The sequence below is a fragment of the Amblyomma mixtum genome, chromosome 4, assembly GCF_055824585.1.
Source record: "Amblyomma mixtum isolate Tamu chromosome 4, ASM5582458v1, whole genome shotgun sequence".
Lineage (NCBI taxonomy): Eukaryota > Metazoa > Arthropoda > Arachnida > Ixodida > Ixodidae > Amblyomma > Amblyomma mixtum.
Window position 1 is genome coordinate 93,552,949 of NC_143015.1, and position 21,404 is coordinate 93,574,352.

Here is a 21,404-nt window from a genome sequence, read left to right on the forward strand (position 1 = left end):
CAACAAGTGGAAAAAAAGCAGGAACACCAGGATAACAGACAAGAAACTTTTAACCTCTGCAGAAAAAACTAAAAGATTGTGATAACAGAACTTAGAGGAGGCCATCTCGTAGCAAAAGCAGTGTCAAAAAATAGTAGCAAAAGCAGAGTCAAACATGAGAAGCAAAAGCAGTCAAAAAGAAATTACAATCGTAGCAAAGGCAGGGTCAAACGCATTAAGCAAAAGCAGTCAGAACCCGAAAAAACAACAAAACGGAAAAGACAAAAAAACAGCAACAAAATTAACAACCCGCCTAAACAAACAGACGGCCGCTAGAAATGCAGGGCTGAAAAGATTCATTGTACATGACATCACAAAAACTGTCAAGAAAGGACACTTCATTTCTACGCAGGGACACAGAGGAGTCGCTGACGCAAGTGCTTCCCTTCTTATTGATCATAAAGGCCTCAAGAATTTCACGTGCCACCTGATCGCGACTCCTGCCCAGAATCCTCATTCCGTTAAGCACTGGCTCACACTTGCAATCTTTACAATGTAGAGGCAAATTCGACCCGCCTCCGTTTTCTAACGATTTTTCATGTTCCCGCATGTGGTGTGCATATCGTGCGCGTGTGGTTTCCCCTCTCTTGTTAGTGTCCTTGTTGCGCCGCCGTTTCTTTTCATCAGCGGTTAAGGGATGGTGACTGTTGCAAACACAGCCACCGCTGGAGCTTGTAGGCCCAGGTCGCTCTCTCTGAGCAACCTCTCGCCACAAGGCAATACTTTAACTGCCAACTGTCTCGGGGGGCAGCTTACTAACAATCTGGTGTGCATGTGGCACAATGCCAATATAGCGCTCACAGCGCTGACAAAAAGGACACCGACGACGCAGGATTTTCTGCAGAACGAGAGCCTTAATGTAATCGCGTTCAAAACTAATACTGATTAGGAGCACAGACCTTTGGGCTAGTTGGTTCATAGCAGACACTTACAGTCGCCGTCAAAAGTAAATGGAAGGCGACTTTGTAAAAAAAAAATTTAATTTCTTTAAATCTAAAGCATAATGGTCCATGTTGCTTGATGCACAGTGCAATTCGCACAATCAAAATTAGCCTGCACATATGCATTCAAGGATGCATGAATTGAGCTGGCAGTGATGAAATGTTTTCGTTAATATTGCCTTCCATTTACTTTTGACGGCACCTGTACAAGCGCAAAAAACACGGACAGAGAAGAGACTTGGACAACACGATCGCTTACTTTCAACTGAAGGTTTGTTGATACACAAGCACCATTTTATACACCTTACTGCATGACATCAAACTGATAGCCCTGCCGACATCACGTGGCTGCTCCCAAAAACATTATTTCCTTTTTAGTCAGTGTGACAGATGGTGCGCTGACGCAGGATGGACCGGCTTTTCTAATCAAATCTGTCTCTATTATCTCTCTCACATCCTGACAACTATGTTTGGCCAAAATCTTGCATGCGCTGAAGACAGGTTTGCATGGTTTCTTATTCTTTTCAGCACAATCATGACAATGTTCAGAAAGATTACCGTCTCTATAATTGCCTACCTTCGTCCTCTGTTCCAGTAATCTTTCATTCAGACATCGGTCAGTTTGACCGATGTATGTACCTAGAGCCACACGATAGAGGAATTTCATAAACCACACCAGAAACGCATGCTACAAAAGGATCCCGGTGCTTGATACCGCATGGTTCTTTAGGCTTTGGAAAAGGATTAGTCAACTTGACTAGTTTTTCCAACTTCTCAGGCGCCGAGAACACTACTCTAACGTCACTGCGTTTCGTAATCTTCTTTAGGCGATGCGAGGTGTTGTGCAAATAGGGGATGACTACCGTTCTACCGGATGACAAAGCGCTCGTGTTCTCCAAGTCTCTTCTCTGTCCGTGTTTTTTGCGCTTGTACGTGTCTAATACTGATTGTCGGCATGACTTGGGATTGCATGATGATGGGGTTATTCACTGGAATGATAATGAAATAAGGTAACCTTAAAGTATAGACTGGTAACTTTTGGGTGCGTGTTTTCGTCTAACTAATGATGCGTAAGGAATCGTTTGCATGGATTCCCATGTGGCATTCTTCTACAACCGCTAAGGAAAATATATTCCAATTTCTTTCGCGCGCTCTTTCGTTTTCAGTTTCGACAGCTGAACGATGGCTGTGACATGAAAGTCAGGTTGTACGTCACGTGAGGCATAAAAAATTTGCGATATAATCGTTGCTTCTACATTTGTTGTCATTCCGGCTCTTGAGAAAGGCTGGCTTCAAGACTGCAGTGAATTAAAATGATGAAGCAGCGATTATATCACAGTTTTTTCATGCCTAACGTGACATATATCCACATTTTGGCGTCGCAGCTATCGTTCGGCTGTTGATGCTGAAACAGAACAGGATGACAAAACATTTCAATTACAAATTATTTAGCGGTCGTAGGTGAACACCACATCGTGATTCATGCATGGTAGCGTCTTCCGCATCATTGTAGAAAACAAAACATGCCACCAAAATTTAGTGTGTCTACTCCTCTAAAGCCGCCTTCCGCATTCTTTCTTTGACTAAAGCTGGACTTTCTGCTTTCGCATTAATATGATGCCAAATGAACCTGATATTTTCCTGAACACTTCGACCTCCGAATTTCTTTTTGAATATCAACTGTTGTGTCTTGTGCGAGAATAGCTCTAAACACAGCGTTAGCTTTGTCCCCGCGTCCGCGCTCTTTCAGAGTTTGAATTGCGGCAAAGCAATTTATGAATTGGTCAAGACCATCGTTGAAAATATGTGCCCTTCTGTCCCCCTCACCATCGTTTATCTTCACCGTCGGAAACTTTCAACTACCTTTTCCCAACTGGAGGCAATACTGATAGCAATGATTACAAGACTAAAGTACTGATCTCTCTTTATAAGCTGCTTTCACAATTCTTTAGTAACGGCATGATGTTATTAGTTCTTGTTACGCCTATTTCTCTATAGAATGAAAATGCTTTCCAGGTTTCTTATGATTGTAACCGCTTAATGGCTCGACCAGAATGTTTTCTCACAAGCCGTACCTACTATCTGTCAAGTTATTCCTTTCTTACGAAAACTAGTGTCTAATAGCACTGCCTCGCTCTGACCGTCCTTGCTAATCACTGCGAATGGAGCCTTAATAGGTATCTAAACCAACAAGGAGGGCTCTGTCAGAATAACGTTGCTTTCCAAACGCCAAGAAAGGGGGGTACCGACCAATTCACAGGCTCACGTTGGGGTGAACTGTTCAGATTCGTGGCCTACAAACGCAGCTGGCAGATCTATGGAGCTGTGTATAAGAATCCAAAAGGTTTACATATGTCAGCAATAAAGGAGTGAAGAAATTGGCATTAGCAAGTGTGCTGACCAGATGGCACGTAATTCTGACCTAATGTTTTTTTTTAATTATTTGTGCAATGCATCCGTGTAAAATTACGCATGCAAGCATCCCCTAGCAGCGGACAGCTTGCTAATGACTGTCCAGGTGTAATCGTTGTCCACTCAAGGACTGACAAAATAGAACTAAGAAAACGTTCCAGGCAAATTAATATACTCGCGCTGCTCTAAAAGGCATGCCATTGGCTTAATTTAGATCCACCGTTTCCTGCATAGCGATATAATAGACGCACTCGAGCGCACGACTGAGGATCGAGATGAACGCTGTACTTAAAAACTACTGCAAGTACTTCACTGAAGCTGAAGCCTAATGATGGAGAAATGCAATCAGTCAGGCGACATTTTTGGATCTGATGGCTCGACGGCTCATGGAACATAGAGCTAAGTTCCGTCACGTTCTTTCGCACATCGTGATCAAACTGTTGAGACGACCTTTCACATGTTAAAGGAGTTGTTTTGGACAATCTCTACTTCCGGAGAAAAATCTGTGGAAGAAGCGAGTAAAGAGGCAATACTTTCTTACAATGCTGTTTACTCTGGTAATTAACGAAATTTATCCAGTTTTTCTAAAATTCCCTCCAACCTCCAACTGGCAAAGCAGGAATGTCGCATAAGTACGAAACCCAGAACACCACTTGCTAAAACTTGGACGTTAACGGGAAGTTTGAAAGTGAACTAATGACAGCGCAGCCAGATTTGAAGAGAACAGTTACACAGGTAACATAAGGAGACAATCGGAGTCTAGCCTGCTCTGCAAAGTTTTATCCATTTGAACAGGCTGAGTGCGGCACATGGGGAGGTAGCCCGCACGCGTGCGCTGCCTCTAGAAGCACTCTGAATGGGCGCACCAAGAGGCGCTCTTTTTACCGCCTCACCAGTGCGCCTGATGCGACAGTTGTGCCCTGCCGGCAAAGCGGATCCATCGCCTAAGAGTCGGGTGTGCATGTCGGTGTCGTAGGCGGTGTCGCTGTGCGCTCCCGTGGTGAGACCGAACAGCGTGTAGGACTTGCTGAACGTGGCCTGTCCGGGGCTCTCGGCTATGGTCCCCTGCTCAACTTGCTGCACTGAAGTGGCTCCTGCAACCTCCGTCACGAGAACGGGCTGCGGGCTTCTCGAAATTGAGCGTCTGGCCTTTGGTGATGGCGGCGCCGGCGCCTTCACTTCGACCTCGCCATCTGGCGGGACGCTACTGGGCAGCGGAGCCGGCGTTTCCACAACCTCGTCCGCGATGGTAGAGGCCTGCACTGGCTCACGTTGGTTCGGCGTATCAGCTGCCACCTCCAGGAAGGGCGTCGAGTCGCGGCGCTCTCGACCTGCCAGCGCCGACTGCACCGATTGACTCGCCGTTTGCACGAGAAGGTCCTGCGAACAGTTGTGAAAGGCAGTTTTGGCTAAAGCATTGTTCCATGCGTGAATGTTTTCTCAAGTGTGTAGTCTAAATATGCGTGGTATTGAATTCGGTGCGATGCCTATTGATAACTCTTCTGTATCACAGACAACCCGCTCCAAAGTTAACCAAGGTGATCCAATCACTTCTAAGCAGACTTCCGCAGCTTACATCGGCATTTTGCAATTTGAGCATCCAACCCGCATGCGGGTGAGGCGGAGTTCAATCCTCAGTGCCGCAGGGTACCCATCGGTTTCCAACAGGTGCTGTTGGCCTGCTTCTCCGCTTGTAAAATGCTTGTAAAAAAGTTTACAGAGACACTTAAGACTGCTTACGTGCCCGATAAACAAAGTCGGTATTGTGCGCTGTAGTCAGATATGGACACCTGCATGACGACTCGGGCGCCTTGGCACATAAAACGCGGCTGGTAACGTGACAAGACAGAACATTAAGTCCGAAACCATTCTTTTATGTCCGCCTTTATCATATCCTCCCGCCAGAGCGTGTCTGGCTGTTCCATGATTCATCCACAGTAAAATTGAGAAAAACAAGGCTATCACACTGGAATAACTAGGTGCCGCAGTCGTCTGTGGCCACTACTCCTGCACAGTTTGTTAATGCTGTTCGCAAACTTTGCACTCGACACGGACAGTATTTCTTACATACACAACCTGCCGAAAAAAAGGAACAACGGCAGCATGGCAATGATCTACCCTCTACATTCTTCAAAACAGTGGAACTATATAACTGGTAATAGCAATACGCTTTTGCCACTTATGCGTCATTTGTATAAGCAGGGATATCACCGTGTAATTTTGAGAAGACGGCTGCTTTAGAACACCAGTAAAATTCCTGTTAACATGACTCCATCCCAAGGGTTAATATTTCTGTCGGAATGTTAAAAGGAGACCTGAACTCAAATATTTGCGAATAAATGGCTACGGGAGTTCGTGACCTCCGTAGAACGTTAAGAAATCTGTAAGTAAAATATAGCATTTGATACCAAGCAATTTCTCCTTGTAATCTCTCTCATTCTTTTAGGGTACCTAACCAATGGCATGGACCTACTGAATGCATGAATGTTCATTTCAGCTTTTTGTCGTGTCCGGTCGCTGTGTTGAATGCAGCGAAAGACGCACACGGTACTTTAAGACTTCGTTTATTTAAAGCCGATGAGGGTGCGACCAGCGTCGACCGAGGCAGGAGCCGAACTGGCCGCCCGAAGAAAGGAGGGAGCGGAGAAGCGTCCACGGGAGGGAGTGGCTTCCCAAAACAGGAGGAGGATGCGGGGGCGCACCATGGGGGGGCATCTGGCGACAGCGTGCGACGAGGGGCAAGTGGTCGTTAGGAGGAGGATGCGAGTGGTCGTTAGGAGGAGGATGCGGGGGCGCACACACACAAAAGCAATAAGGGGACACAACACTTCCTTCCCCCTTAGAAAGTTGCCTGGTATCGTGCAGGGGGTCGGCGCTCACGCGTGGAGGCGCGCTGGCTTTGTGCGCTCGGGGGAGAAACACTTGTAGGCTGGCTGTTGTTCGCTGTGTCTCCTAGGTCTGTCCTGGGCGAAGTCTCTTCTTCCGGGAAGAGGTGCCAGGCTATGTGGGAAGATGGTGCACGTGCTCTCTCCGCTGGCGGACAGCTCTCAGACGGCGTCGTAAATCTACGCAGCTGGTTGAGATGTCGGCGTGCTACTGTGCCATGTATGTTGACGAGCCAAGAGCGCAGGCCTATGCGTCTGACAATTGTAGCTTCCTCCCAGCGTGGCTTTTTCAGAAACTGACGGGCGAGGACGCGCTGCCCCTCATTAAGCGTGCCGCAGCGCGGAATTGCTTTTTCTTCCCGGAACGTCTCTGCCTTTGGCTCGGGGAGGATGGCTGTGAGCTGGGTTCGCATTTCACGCTCGAACATCATTTTCGAGGGGGTCTCGCCTGTTGTGCTCTGAACCGTCGTGTGCTGCTTGAAGAGAAAGCGCGCAAGGCGGCGCTGCAGCGAGCCTGTCTGATCTCTTTCAAGGGCGCGTTTTAGCTCGGCTACGTAGCGCTCGGCTTGTCCGTTTGTCGCTGGGTGGTAGGGGGCCGATGTAACTGATGAGATCCCGTTGTCGCGATAAAACTTGAGGATCTCCGCAGACACAAACGGTGTTCCGTTGTCCGACACTACCTTGCGCGGCAGGCCGAACGTTGCAAATAGTGATCGGAGGTTGTCAATGACTGCTGCCGAAGTCGTCTGTCCCATTTGCCTTATCTCAAGCCACTTTGTGTAGGCATCTACGACCACAAGGAAAGTGCAGCCCTCAATTGGTCCTGCAAAATCAATGTGCAGTGTGTGCCATGGTGTGTCTGGCTTTTCCCATTCTGGGACAGGAGCTTTCGGCGGGGCGCTCCGGCTGCTCTGGCAAGGCTTGCATTCTCGCACCACTGTTTCGATGTCGTTGTCAATGCCAGGCCACCACATGTAGCTTCTGGCACACTTTTTCATTGCAACGATGCCCCGATGTCCGGCGTGGATGAGAGACATAGCTTGTGCGCGTAGTTCTCTCGGCATCACAACTCGGGACCCAAATATGATGCAGCCGCGATGGGTGCTCAACTCTGTAGCTCGCCTGCGGTAAGCGTCGAAGTTGTCCCCTTTGAGTTTATGCACGTTGCCTTGTTGAACAGCTGTGTAAACGAGCCGGAGAGCTGCGCACTTCTGCGTAGATGCTGCAACTGTGCCTGCTGTAAGCGGAGGTTCTGGCAGTGCTTCGAACATCAGAACGTCTCCTGGTGGAAATGGTTCGTCAACAGTTGCGTCTAGTGGCAGACGGCTTAGCGCATCGGCGTTTTGATGTTTACTCCCATTGCGGTAGACCAGAGCGTAGTCGTACGCTGAGAGTTTGATGGAATGCTGCGTCGGCTCGATGACACCTTGCTGCTCCAGTTTGTCCAACTCTTTTTCAACTGAATCTCGGAGAGCAAACGGCACCGGCCTGGCCTTCAGAAATTTGGGTTGCGCGTTGTCCAACAACTCCAGTGTGACCGGGGGCCCTTCGTTTCCTGGAATCTCTTCCGAGAATACTCTTTCGTATTTCTCTTGCAGTTGCTCAACCATGTTCTGGCTCGGCGTCTGGTGTATGCCGCATATCATCACGCCTAGTGGAGAAAACCAGTTTCTCCCTAGAAGGCTTGATCCTGTGCCCTTCACAACAAGCAGAGGTAGCGTATGGGTCTGGCCGTTGTAGTTAACCTGCACGTTGGCAGAGCCCAATAGTGGCAGATTCTGTCCTGACCACGTTCGCAGGTGCGTGTCGTCTTGTTGCAGGGCGGGTGCGTCAGATGGCCATGAAGTTCGGAACGTGTCCTCACTGATCAGAGTACAGGCTGCGCCGGAGTCCACCTCGAACTTAATCAGCTGGTGATGTACGCTTACTTCTGTAAAAATCTTCGGTCGCGTGCCGAGATTCATGGTGTTCAGGTCGTACAACACAGATGGTGTTGCTGATGTTGTTCCATGGAGATCAGATAGCGGCGTATTCTCTGAGGCGTTGACGCTGTGATTAGGCTGGGAAGGTGACTTTATCTTGGCAAGTCTCCGTTTCGTAATGCATGCTCTTTCGATATGCCCTCGCTTGTGGCAAAAATTACACGTGGCTGACTGGAATCGACATCCCTGGGGGTTGTGTTGGTCGTCACACCGCCAGCAGCGTTGTGCCTTTTTGACCGATTTAACAACAACAGAAGGCTTGCGCACCTGGTTGCTTGTCTGGTGTACCGGCTCGGTGTTCCGGCGAATCCCTCTCTGCTGGTGACCGGCGCTCTCCGCTCGAACGGCGATGTCGTAAGCTTTGCTGAATGTGAGGTCCTTCTCAGCGAACAGGCGCTGCTGCAGTGACTCGTCACTCAGTCCGCACACAAATCTGTCGCGTAACATCACGTCCAAGGGAAGCATGGTGGTGTTAGCAGAAGAAGCTGCGTCTCCCTCCTGCCCGGTAGCTGTTGTCGACAGCGTTCCAAAATTGCAGTCGGCAGCGAGCTTCTTGAGCGCGGCTACGTAGGCGCTCACAGTTTCTCCTCCCAGTTGATCTCGTCGTTGGAAGCGAGCCCGGCTGTAGACCTCGGATGGCCTTGGGTCGTAGTGCTTTTGCAGCGCTTTTACGATGTCGTCGTAAGACACTGCCGCTGGTGTGCTTGGCTGAATAAGGGCGCAGACAGTATCGTAGGTCTGCTCCCCGCACAGCGTCAGCAGGTTGGCCCTCTTCAAGGCTGGGTCTGTGATGTTGTTAGCTTCAAAGTAGAACTGAAGGCGTCCAACCCACGATGACCACGATGAGCCGTTGAACTCTGGTATCTGATTGGGAAAAAACCCTCGCGTAGCCATGGCTTGTCAATAGCGTTGCGTAGCGCGGGTCGAATCCACTTTCTCGTCGCCACTGTCGTGTCCGGTCGCTGTGTTGAATGCAGCGAAAGACGCACACGGTACTTTAAGACTTCGTTTATTTAAAGCCGATGAGGGTGCGACCAGCGTCGACCGAGGCAGGAGCCGAACTGGCCGCCCGAAGAAAGGAGGGAGCGGAGAAGCGTCCACGGGAGGGAGTGGCTTCCCAAAACAGGAGGAGGATGCGGGGGCGCACCATGGGGGGGCATCTGGCGACAGCGTGCGACGAGGGGCAAGTGGTCGTTAGGAGGAGGATGCGAGTGGTCGTTAGGAGGAGGATGCGAGTGGTCGTTAGGAGGAGGATGCGGGGGCGCACACACACAAAAGCAATAAGGGGACACAACACTTTTGTTACACAAAAACCGTGGCTGACAAAAAAGGGCGTCCGCAACGACCACTTCAGAGGCTTCGTCACCCGTAGAAGCCGACAACATTAGCAGAGACAATTCATTCGGAATACAATGAAGTAAACAACATTAGAGGAGAAATATTAAACATTTGGAAACAAGGAAGAAAGAGTACGTTTCAACACCTTCACAAATACAACCTACTCAAAGAGTAGTTCCCAAAGGACAGAAAATGACATTTTGCTTAGACTGGTATAGAGAGTGGGCATCAAACATTTTTGGGAGATAATACTTCAATCTAGCAAAAGCATGTTTATCACAAACAATTAATGGTGTTTAGTTGCAGTGGGTGTGTCGTGTGATGCCAGTTAGTTGAACAATGCGGATCAAAAGGCAATTATTTAGTCCCGTGATTTTTTTCATAAATGCAAGCAAACCTGTAATCAAACAGCTTTTTTACCGGGATAATTTGTGCTTTTATCGCACGGGGAGAGTGGTGGCTTCATAGGCGGCAGTTTTCAAAGGATGGATAGGATGCAGAGCACAGTGGCCACCTAGTGGAGGGCGACAAGCTGCAGCTCACGTCGAATTCTCCTCGCGTTGTATGTCATCCAGCACTGTCCACGCGCGTACGCCAAACGTGCACTCTCAGTAGCAACCATTTGTATTGCAGTTTCAGCGGGTTCACTTCTTGCTAATCTGACTGATCTAAAAAATCAAAAAGTAAACTGGGGTTTACATTCTCTTTCTACGCTGCAATGAAGTCCCTAATTATGCGTGTTGAGCATGTCGCGCGGGAATGTCACATCCTTCATATACCTTCGGCGCTTTTTCTTTCGCCGCATGGGGTTTCATGCAGACCTCTTAGGTCATACCCATTGCGAACTGCCGCTTCAGCTAGTGACTAGTCCTTGGAGCCACTTTGAGAGGATGGATGGTGGCTATAGCCACAATGCTCGGCTTTTTTCTTTATAATTCTTGTCTTGTAAACCGGTCTATAAATTCGCCATTTTCTTTAAATACATTTTGAATCCCGCACTTTTAACCTGATGTCACCTCGCTACTTTGGAGCCGCCAATCTTGCAATCACTTTTTGCTAACTCTCATCGCAAATTCACTCACATGACCATTGTTGTCTATAAACCCCAGCGCCTCAGGGGGAGTAACTGTGCCTCATCGACATCCGGATGGATGACATCACACTGAATTATAAGATGTTCCATTGATTGTGCAGATTTATCCCACCCACGCTGCACATCTCTCATCATCGTGGTGAAATTTGTTTTTGCAGCTGACACCCTGACCTAGCTTCAAGGAGTAGGGCACTGCATCTTGAGTCAAGGAATGATTCCTTCCGCATCTGCTTCTTCCAATACTCGTCTAATCCGACACAGCTTCTTTTCCAATTAATGATTCCACTTTTTACTTTCTGCATTTTTCGTGCCATTTAAGGGTACTTATTTCTTCATCCTGTTGTCCTGCCTACTAACTAGTTAGTTTCGTAGTCCTTTTCGGCCATTGTAAGTAAACGCTTTCTGTATAAGGATTTAAGTCCTTCAACAGCCCACCTACTATCACCCAGTTTCCTTAAGCGTTCCGCTACTGAAAATTTCTATTCTGCAATAATGTCATACAGATTTGTTATGCAAATATTATACAATTAATTATTTTGCAAGAGATACGTTAATTTCTAAGAATGCATCACCAGTGTATGACATTTGTATATTAGTAGTATGATATTTTCATGGCAAACTTTATCATGTCATTGGATCATGCAGCTTTTCTCAGTAGGGTCTTCATACATTATTTTACTCTGAGCTTCCTGTACATTGAACGATGCCCAGCCCATATCCATCTGAGCTGCCTCGTTCGTGGTTTTGCCGTGGTCACCAGGCGCTAATTTTCCAACAGCTCTCCGATTTATTTTTAATCTCAACTGAACTTCTGCGCTTAGACTCAAAACCGCTTTCCCGAAAGTAAGTCCCGGCATCATTATTCCTTTCCAAATACCTCTCAGAACTTCATATTTGCTGTACCCCCTAATTCCTTATATTTCATTATCCCGGCATCTTTTCGGCTTTTTGTCCTAACCGACTGTTCATGCTTTTCTGTGTGTATCTGTCCTTTGTTTACCCATATCCCGAGATATTTGTATTCTGTCACTCTGAGTACTGCATGCCCAAGTATTGTAAGCACCTGAACAAGTGAATCGTTGCAAAATCATCATACATGACTTAATTGAAATTGAAGCCTAGATCGCCTCCTTCGTTTCCACAAGAATCAAGTAGAGTTGGCAAATCTTTCTGCTATTTGCTTATAGTACAATACCATCCGCATGCATTAAATCGGGATGCTCGTACTCTACAACTTTTCTGTTTAATCTTGAAGACAGAACATAACCAAGCCTACTGTATTGTATTCTTCTTTCCATATTAATTATGTAAAAACAACAGCGCTGAATGAGAGCAATATTGCCGTACTCCTTCCTCGCCGCCGCTTGTAAGCCTCTTCCAGAGGCTTGCTGATTGCGGCGCCACCTAGAAGCGGATAATAAAGCCTCTCGCTATTTTGCGCCATTAACTTCTGAAGAGTGTTTTTTTTTTTTTGCTAACTTTGTCTGCAGATTTAAATCTCCGACAAACCTTATGCATGCATTTTTAGGGTGCATCTGTTTCACTGATTTTGTTCTCTGGTGGCTGAGCGGTTAGGAAAATAACGAAGGTAGTAAATGGAACACGATTTACGTCATTGAGAAGTCTTGTATTTTGCTCGGTGGTATTCTATGGTGTAGGTTCAAAGAGCATACGTAAAAGAGGACTGACAGTGACAGAGGCGACACAGTGCACTCCATGAGGTCGCGAACAACTGACCAAGATGGTTGCCACCAACTCCGAATTATGGCTGAATAAGGCCGCCTTTTTTTATACTTGGGCCCCGCGCGAAGTTCCGCGACTGGCAAAATCGAAGAGCTCTGGTTTAAACCATATGACGATACCACTAAGTGTAGTGGCGAAGCAAACGGAGTAACTGAATGTAACCTTACAACGATTATATCTGCTCACCAACAAACTGCACTGCGATACTTATTCTTTATTCTTAATTCAAGAGTTACCCCGCATTTGCCCGAAGGCGTTATAGCAGGGGGGTTACAGATTGGCCAAAAATACACCTTCACTTGCAGAGCACACTTGCATTTAGGAAAGCCGGTTCTACTGTTGCACTGTTTTAACAAAAAATGAATTTTCAAACAAGTTCGTCCTGGTACGGTACTCTCTAATTTTACGGGAATGGTCATGCCGTTGAGAAACGTAAAAGGGCTGTTTTAAGTAACTTTCAAAATCAATCCCCGTTTTTCCGTGAACTATTAAGTACAGCAATTTTAGCCTCAATTTTCTTCTACGGGACGAGTGGTCCCCATTTCAATTCTTTTTTTATTGCTGTACAACTATCCCTTCGCCCGTACCTGCCCAAGACGAACCTTGCTGCTCTGTTATGAATTTTTTCAAGTTTTTCAAATAACACCCGATGTGCATGGTCCCATACAATACAGACATATGCAGTGATAGGTCAAACAAAAGAGAGAAAAGCAGTTTTCTTGAGGTTTGGCTCCGAAGACCTTAAACTCCGCTGTATGGAATTTAGTGCCCTACCGGCTTTGGTAACCACATGATCCACGTGAGCATTCCAGGAACAGTCATCTGTTAGTGTAACACCTAAGTATCTGTAAGTACATTTCTGTGTGATCAATTCAGTGTGATCAAATCAATCATTTCTGTGTGAGCATTGTATAGAGATTCATAAACGAGTCGAAGTAAAGACTGCTGTCATGCAGAGTCTATTTCAATAGGCAATATCGTATCCTCTAATACGCAACATCATGTTCTTTTGAGTTGTTTGTTCTCTTTATGGTACCACTTGTCGTGTAGGTATATATGAGTCATTTTCATACTCTTTTCCTTCGCCAACTTTTAAACTTAGTGCATCTGGGAGATCAGAACCACAACAAGCGTTTCTCTGAGTTTTACGATAGTTGTATTAGTGATCAAGCCCTGCACCTAAATGTAACCTAAATAATCTGGGTGTGGTCTATATAACTAAACCTCTAATTCGATCGCGCGATAAAGTTGCGTCTTGCTGACGCAATATCTCCAACGCGAGCTCATTAAGACATAAAATTATCGGCAAAATATGAATCACATGTGTGTCGCTCTAGTTTGCGAGAGTAAAGAAATTTTTCTCTTAAAATTTCTTGCGCAAGGCTAGCCACAATTATGCGTATCGCAGCATCATTATAACAATTCTTGGGTAGGCTTCGCTTAGATGCCTTAGAAAATAAAGTGCGGAAAACGCGAAATTAGGTGAGCATGAAGCAAGGGTGTGCGGCAGTGCCACTTTTGCCGTAGACAAGCAGTGGGTCACGCATCACTCAAGAAATTTAAGGGAGATCAACTGGTTTGTTGCGAGGAAACGCGATCGCGCGCTTCATTCACTCGGTAACCTATTGCAGTTCTCAACCTATACCCATTTTGAGTTAATAGTGTTTCACTTCCTAATCAAATACAATTTTTACTACGCAGCTACACCTTATGTGTCACGTTGTTACATCACGGCAAGTAGCCATACCACTACCGGAGCAATAGCGCGTAGTTATGCGCAACACCACTGCATGGCAGGTGGCTGTTTGAAACACAGCCAGAGGTTGAGCTTTTGAGACCCAGGTTGCTCTTCCAGAGCAATAGTGGCAGGAATAGCTCCCCCACATGTTTCATTTCTGCGCAGATATTGCTCCGGGAGGCTTTATGTTTTGCCCGTAGGCCTGCTATTGTCCGAGTTATTTCCTTCTAAGTCATTCCCACTTTTCTGAGTCATTGTTCTTGAGGCGTCTCCCTCCTAGCTCCCATACATTTGGAAGGCCGATTGAGATCAGTTTACACGTGGCAGTTTAAGGGAGGAAGATCCCCTAAACAACGCCTGCGAGACGGAAACTTCACACTTACGACGCCGAAGCTACAGGACAAATTTCGCCTTCTCCAAATTCTGTGGCAATAAACGCAAATGAAAATACAAGTGCCGCTAGGCAAGTAACAAAAGTATTAACGCTGCCAGCATGGAGAGAAAAATGACAAAAGCTTAACTCTGTTGCACCGAACAGTCGAGCGATAGCTGTTCTTCGTTGCAATAAGATTGTGCTGTTTCTTATCTGTGGCTTAACTCATTGCTTACGGCTGCTATGTGTACTCAGATTAAGTACTTAGTTTGCTAGTTTTAACCATTTTTATGCTTCTTGTCTCACACCGATTCTGACAAACACCGTCTTGTGGTTCGCGAAGTAGTTGGCTTTCGTTCGCACTTCTTTTGTTGTCATCTTTGCGAAAATCACTCGCAAGACCAAAATTGGAGGTAACTATCGTAACGAGCAGCTTCAATATAGCCTGGACATGGATTTTGGTCCAAATCCGCGAGGATGAAGTTTCGTGTGTGGGGTGGCCAAATGAGTGACCTGAGTTAGATTTGGGGGTCACCATCTCATTGCGAATATTCAAATTATCCTGAATATTCATTTTGGTCCAAATCTGAGACGGTCAAATATCGAGTTGGTGAGGAGCTAATTTGGGTGCTTGGGTGGGCCAATGTTGGCAGCGACCAGGAAAAAATTTGGGGAGACAATCATATTGGCCATTATCAAAGTATGCTTCGGCATTTAACTTATGGTTGTTGCTATGAAATTGCAAAGCCCGAAGGCGACTTCAATGTGAAATCTACATACCGACAGATACTCAGGTTTTTGCAGAGTTATCGCTCTAAAAGCAAACCCAGGATAAGCCGCTGGCGAAACAGGGGTTCTATGCTTGTGTTTAAATTACCCGCGTCTTCACACTATGCCCTTAATGTTCACAGAGCTAGTGCTCCGCGCCATGTACAGTGCAGTCATGGTTGAAAGCAGTAAACGTGTTATCTCATTCCCTTTAGTGGAGGCCCTTTCTGTACCAGAGAACTCTCCTGGAGTTCGAAGCCAACTGCAGCCACGTACAGTCTAGCGCGATTTGAAGGTTATCGCGCGAGCGTCGACCAGCCTAGCCCTTTAGGCACCTAGCGGCCGACTTCGGAACAGGAAAAATCATGATTTCGCACTCTCCTCTTCCTCGTTCGCTGTTCCGTGCAACATGCTTCACCCCCGCGGCGAGATGACCACCCTTTCTCTCTATTCTAAGCTTTCCATTGGTTGTGATAAAGTGTGGACTTGTTTACCTCTCGTATCTTGTGGGCGATAACAAAATTTGTGGGAAAGATCTGGTAAAGCCAGTGCTTGGCACTTCTTGATTTGAACGACTTTGAAGTTGGAAAAATATAAAAAGGCAATATCGCCTCGTCATATTATCTTTGTCCACCAATAACATTCCGCGAAACATTTTTTCATGAGGGATATATAACTGCTGCAATGATCGATGCGATCCCAGACCACTTGTCGCAAGGAAAATGCCACGACGACTTACGTTAGAGGAGCGCCACGAAATTGTTTCGTTGGGAAAGTTCATGTCCCAGCGAGAGATATCCCGTGAGGTGAACCGTCCTCAGAAGACAGTCAACCGCATTCTTCGAGTGTTTCACCGGGAAAACCTCTTGGAAGATGCCCCGCATCAAAGAAGACCCGGAAGAACAACTGCGCAGGAAGACGCGCTGATAATAGCTGCCGCCGTCCACGATCCATTCACGACCGCCAAGAAAATCAAAGAAGAACTTGGCCTTCGCCTAAGCCTTTCGTTTATCCGAATGAGACTTAACGCTGCGGGTCTTAAGAGCCGCGTGGCTGCGAGAAAGCCACTTTTGACCAGCGGACATCGCAGGAAGCGTTTGGAATTTGCACATCGGCACGAAGCATGGAGCGCTGAGGAATGGCAACAGGTCATATTTAGGGACGAATCGACATTCTCTACCTGCTGGAACCAGCGACTTCGTGTTTGGAGAGTCGATGGCTGCCGGTGAGATTTACTTTTCTTGCATATCATTCCACAAGAACAGCGGTTTTAGGCCGACTCTTTAGTTTTATCAGTGAAGTCATCATCACCACCCATATTACGCCCACAGAAGGGTGAAGGCCTCTCCCGCAGTTAACTATGTCCTGCGCCAGCTCCGGCCACCGTATCCCCGCAAACTTCTTAACCTCATCCTTCAGGGACGTGAAGTTTATTGGAGCAAACATAGACTGAGCAGCCGCACAAGCATCACCAAGCGCGGTTATTTATTCTCGGCTCGCTTCAACTTCTTTTGCGGGTCCCGTTTGCTCCCTGAACGACTCTGTTTCTCTCTTCTAGTAAATTTAGCTGTGATTTTCTTTTGCAGAGCTCATTGCATCGTCTTTGATTTAAGTTGCAGCGCAGTAGTGGTGTGGTAACCACGTAGGAGAAAGACAGGCGTTATCATGGGAGGAGGCCGACAGGTGTATACAGGAGGAGTATGTGACCAGAGTTAGTTATGATGGGGGGCAGCGCGGAGAGTATACGGCTAGAGCAGAGGAATATGGCACGCTTCGTGCGTGGCGGCTGCTGTGAAATCCACCGCCCGAGGAGAGGCTTTAAGACCGGCATACTGTAGCGGAGTTTCAGGCGAAGTGCGAGTAAGTGTGCAAAACTAAAATAGGTGGTCTCTAGCTAGAAAATATGCATGTCGCTCTGAAATTTTTTACCTCAGTGTATCGCGAGCTCAAAATACCTTAGCAGCTAGCGCTCAGTCTCTCATTATATTGTGGTAACTGCCCTGTGCGTAATTCTGGTTATTAAATTTGAATCATCACTTTTATTGCAGCTATGAAGCTGAAAACGTCCGCGATGTCGGAGCAAGCGGGCGTGTCTCGGCCAATGTCTGGGGTGCAATAACTTACGCTGGTCTGGGTCCCCTCTTCCGCATTCCAGGGAGGCTCACGGCCGAAGTCTACAACGAGATCATCGACACTGTTCTCCTTCGTTTCGCCGTGAACGGACCTTTGCCTGATGGATGTTTTTATTTCCAACACGACGGCTGCCCTGTTCACACTGCATCATCAGTGCAAGAAAATCTCACCAAGTCTGGAGTTGCGCAGCTCCTCTGGCCACCAGAAAGCGCCGATCTGAACATAATCGAAAATGTTTGGGTTTAATGAAGGCACGGCTGGCTCGCTCGAACTTAACGCAGACACTCTGTGGGCAGCCGTTGAGAGGGAGTGGAATGTCCTCCGACAGGACCAAGAACTTGCAGTTTCTGTTCGCTTCTATCCCGAAAAGGATAAAAGACGTGAAAGAAAGAATGGGCGCCGCGTTGAAGTATTAGGACCTAGGTCAAAGCTCTAAGCCTGTGATATTGCATAAGATGCATTAGTCTCGTTTGGAAGCCAATAAAGAAAGATTGAAATGAATTTGAGTCTAATCAACATTAATGGGTAAGCATCGATGACACAGCCATTTTCAGTGGTAGTTCATTGCTTAGCCCTCTCCGTATACGATGCCACTGATATCGAAAGTGATTCTGTACACAACCATCACTGAAATTCGCAGCACCATTTAGAGTCCATAGTAGCCCGAACACACATCGGAACGGTCAGCGTTTATCGACATTCAAACGCCTTAGTGACTCTATCGTTCCTCGTCTGTCTCTTACTTATGACTCGCAGCTCCGGCTTGGCTGCCGCACACATTCTAATTTCGACCGCGTTGCCTGACCTCAGCCTCAGGGACCAGCTTGCACATGCGAATCCTTTCATCGGTGATGATTTCGCTCTGCTTCGCACGTGTGTAACTGCAGAGCTTTGAAGGAAACAGCATAATTAAGATTATTTTTCTTATTTATGCACAAAATCTATCCATATTTAGCGCAGTTATCCAAATTTTTATGCTGCGTCCTTTCATATTCCGGTCGCTCATTGCGACAGTGATAATAAGATGGAGCGGGCTGCAGTCAGAAATTCAAGAAAATCGTGATGCGCTCGACGACGTTATGCGCTCATGAGTTCTCGACGAACGCACATCTTCATTTTTAAAATGTTTAGGGCATACCTGGCTACAATACTTCGTCATAGGGCAAATGGCGACGCGAAAGCAATGAAAAATAATAGAGATACCGCGCATTTTTGCCCAAACTGGCGCTTTTACTTGCCGCGTGCTTCCACGTTTATCTTGTTTGGAGCCTTCGAAAATAAAATAAAAAAAAACTGATAGCCCAGAGGAGGGAGTGACAGCTGCTGAAGGAACAGCAAAAAGAGTGAGGGAAGCTGGCCTGATACCTCCCTCGCTTCGGCAGAGAATTCTGGGCCATGGCGCTGTTCATGTTCTCGGCCGACGCTCGCGCGATAACCTTCAAATCGCGCTCGACTGTACATTTCCACGGTCGGCCCTAGATGCTCATTCGGTAGTGCAGCGGCGGTGAAGCTACCTATAGGCCGACATCCTGACCTCAGAGCGGCAGCCATTCTTGATTACCTAAGTGCTGTAAACGCTCCAACAATTTCAGGCAAGCGTACCGGCGTCCTTCGTCACCGCGGTTGCGGATATAAGCAGGCGGAAAGCTTCGATGCAACATTGCCACGGGTATTAAGAGGAAAAGAGGAGAATCTCGTGTGGGGATTAGACTAACAGCTCCGAGAGCTTTTCATGCCCGAAAATATAATTGTGCGTAACAGTAATATCTCCCACCGTTTCATGAAAAAGAATGAAAAGCCTGTGGCTGGCGCCTGCGAAGAGACGACGCCAACCGTCCACCGACATAGGTGAGGCAGATACTGCGCAATTTCCTTTCCTAGAAAAAAAAAGCAATTTACCAAACATTTAAAATAAAACTGACGAAACATAACCGACTAACCAAAATTAAAAGCCTCTAATCGTTGCTGCTAGCGTGGGGGAAAATGCCGGCGCTTCTATGCAAGTCCTGCAGACTCTGACAACCGGACCGAGTGCAAATTTGCGAATTAAAACAACAAAAATATGTAATCGAACGTCGCTTACGGGGCTAACGAGGACGGGAACATCGGCAGAGATGGCGGCGGAAGTCGGAGTGGCGGCGTCCGTATCCCTCCGGAGCGATGTCGAGGAGGTTGCTTCCGCGGTCATGGCCCCCTGGCTAGGCGTGGCCTCCTGGCGGTGCTTCCTCTTGCTCCGCTTCTTGCGCCCCATGCAGACGTCCGGAGCAGTTCAAGGTGCTTTGGACCGCGTGCGGCAGAACGACGCAGTGTGCTCTCGACGTCAACGGAGAGGATACTGAAGGCGTGAACGTCGGGCGCCGTCTTGTTCTCGTCCCGGGATCGTCGGCTGCGTTCGAGTCGCGTGCGATTCTTTCCTCTTCTGTTTCTTCTTCTGGCTCGAAGAGTGACACGCGCCATGGGGGCGAGATTACCGAAGTCAGCTACCTGAGCGCCACACGTCAGAAGTCTTAGCTTGGCCATCGTTGTTATTGCAGTCGGGACATCAAGGACCGTACCCACAAGGGGAATTGGCCATGACACGGGCTGTGACTGCCAGATTTTTTAGTGCGCAGGCACAAAGGCATCCTCTCCGCCGCAAAGCTGTTGTCTCGTCCCTCCACGGCATGGAAAAGCTGGGTGTCAACCTTGACGGCCACCATCACAGATCATTAATTATTCAAGAACGTTATGGCTAACACTGTTTAACTAGGATACATTTTATACTGTGTTATCTTTTTTTCTCTCTCACCTGAACACCTTAGTAACAATGTATATTTAGGGGTCATGTTTCAATCAATTAATCAATCAATCAATCATGTTTATTCAAGACAATAATACAAAACTATTGTCTTGTTTGCACCGTGTCTATTTCATTTACACCAGTTTGTTAAATTGATTTCATTTTTTGTAACAACTCCGCTCTGCAATGCCGTAGTGGCCCTAGGGGTATAATAAACAAATACATACACGTCATGGATGGTAGGCAGAACGCCTGCATCACGTGACCGTGTGACGTCATTACAAAGTGCCCACCGGATTATGAGCAAAATGCATGCCCACTTCGGCAGATGGCGGTAATATTCATGATTAATCGCGAGGAGTTTATTGGGAAGAGGAACCTGATACCCGCAAGCCCCATCAGTGGCAGCAACTACCATCGCAAGGCAGTGGCGCGTCACTTGCCGCTGCACCACTGCGCCAGGAGTGGTATGAGCACTCCCAAGGATATCTGAACTTTGTCTTCGTTGCCTGTGATCTTTTGCCAGCCGTCAGCTGAGGGATATTGCAGGAGCGTTGATTCCGCTCACGTCGCAGCCTCTCAGCTGGCCACAACTACCACAAGTAACCCAATGTTGTGTTGTTGGGACTGAGAGAAGGTTTGGTTCACTGTTTCATTGGGGTTTAACGTCCCAAAGCAACTAAGGCTATGAGGGACGCCGTAGTGGAGGGCTCCGGAAATTTCGACCACCTGGGGTTCTTTAACGTGCACTGACATCGCACAGTACACGGGCCACGACTGAGAGAAAGGTGAAAAGGAAAGTGCATGGGCCTGCCGACTGGCTCAAGCCGAGCCATAGAGGAGAGTTAAGAGATAAGAGGAAAGAGTGAAACAAGACACGCGCGTCGCAACAACCGCGTCCGCCGAAGCGAAGACGCTGCCTGAAACAACAGATACCCGATGCCCCCCCACCCCCCATACACACACAAGTAACCCGAGCTCGCCCATCCGCAAATATCCACGCAGGGGAGTGTTGGGTTTTGGCATCCCACCGCTGCCACCACTGTTGGGACTGGGGCATCCCACCGCTGCCACCACTGTTGGGACTGGGGCATCCCACCGCTGCCACCACTGTTGGGACTGGGTGTCCGAGCCAGGAAACGGTCGAGGCGACGGTGAGTAAAAGGACGTTTATGTACAG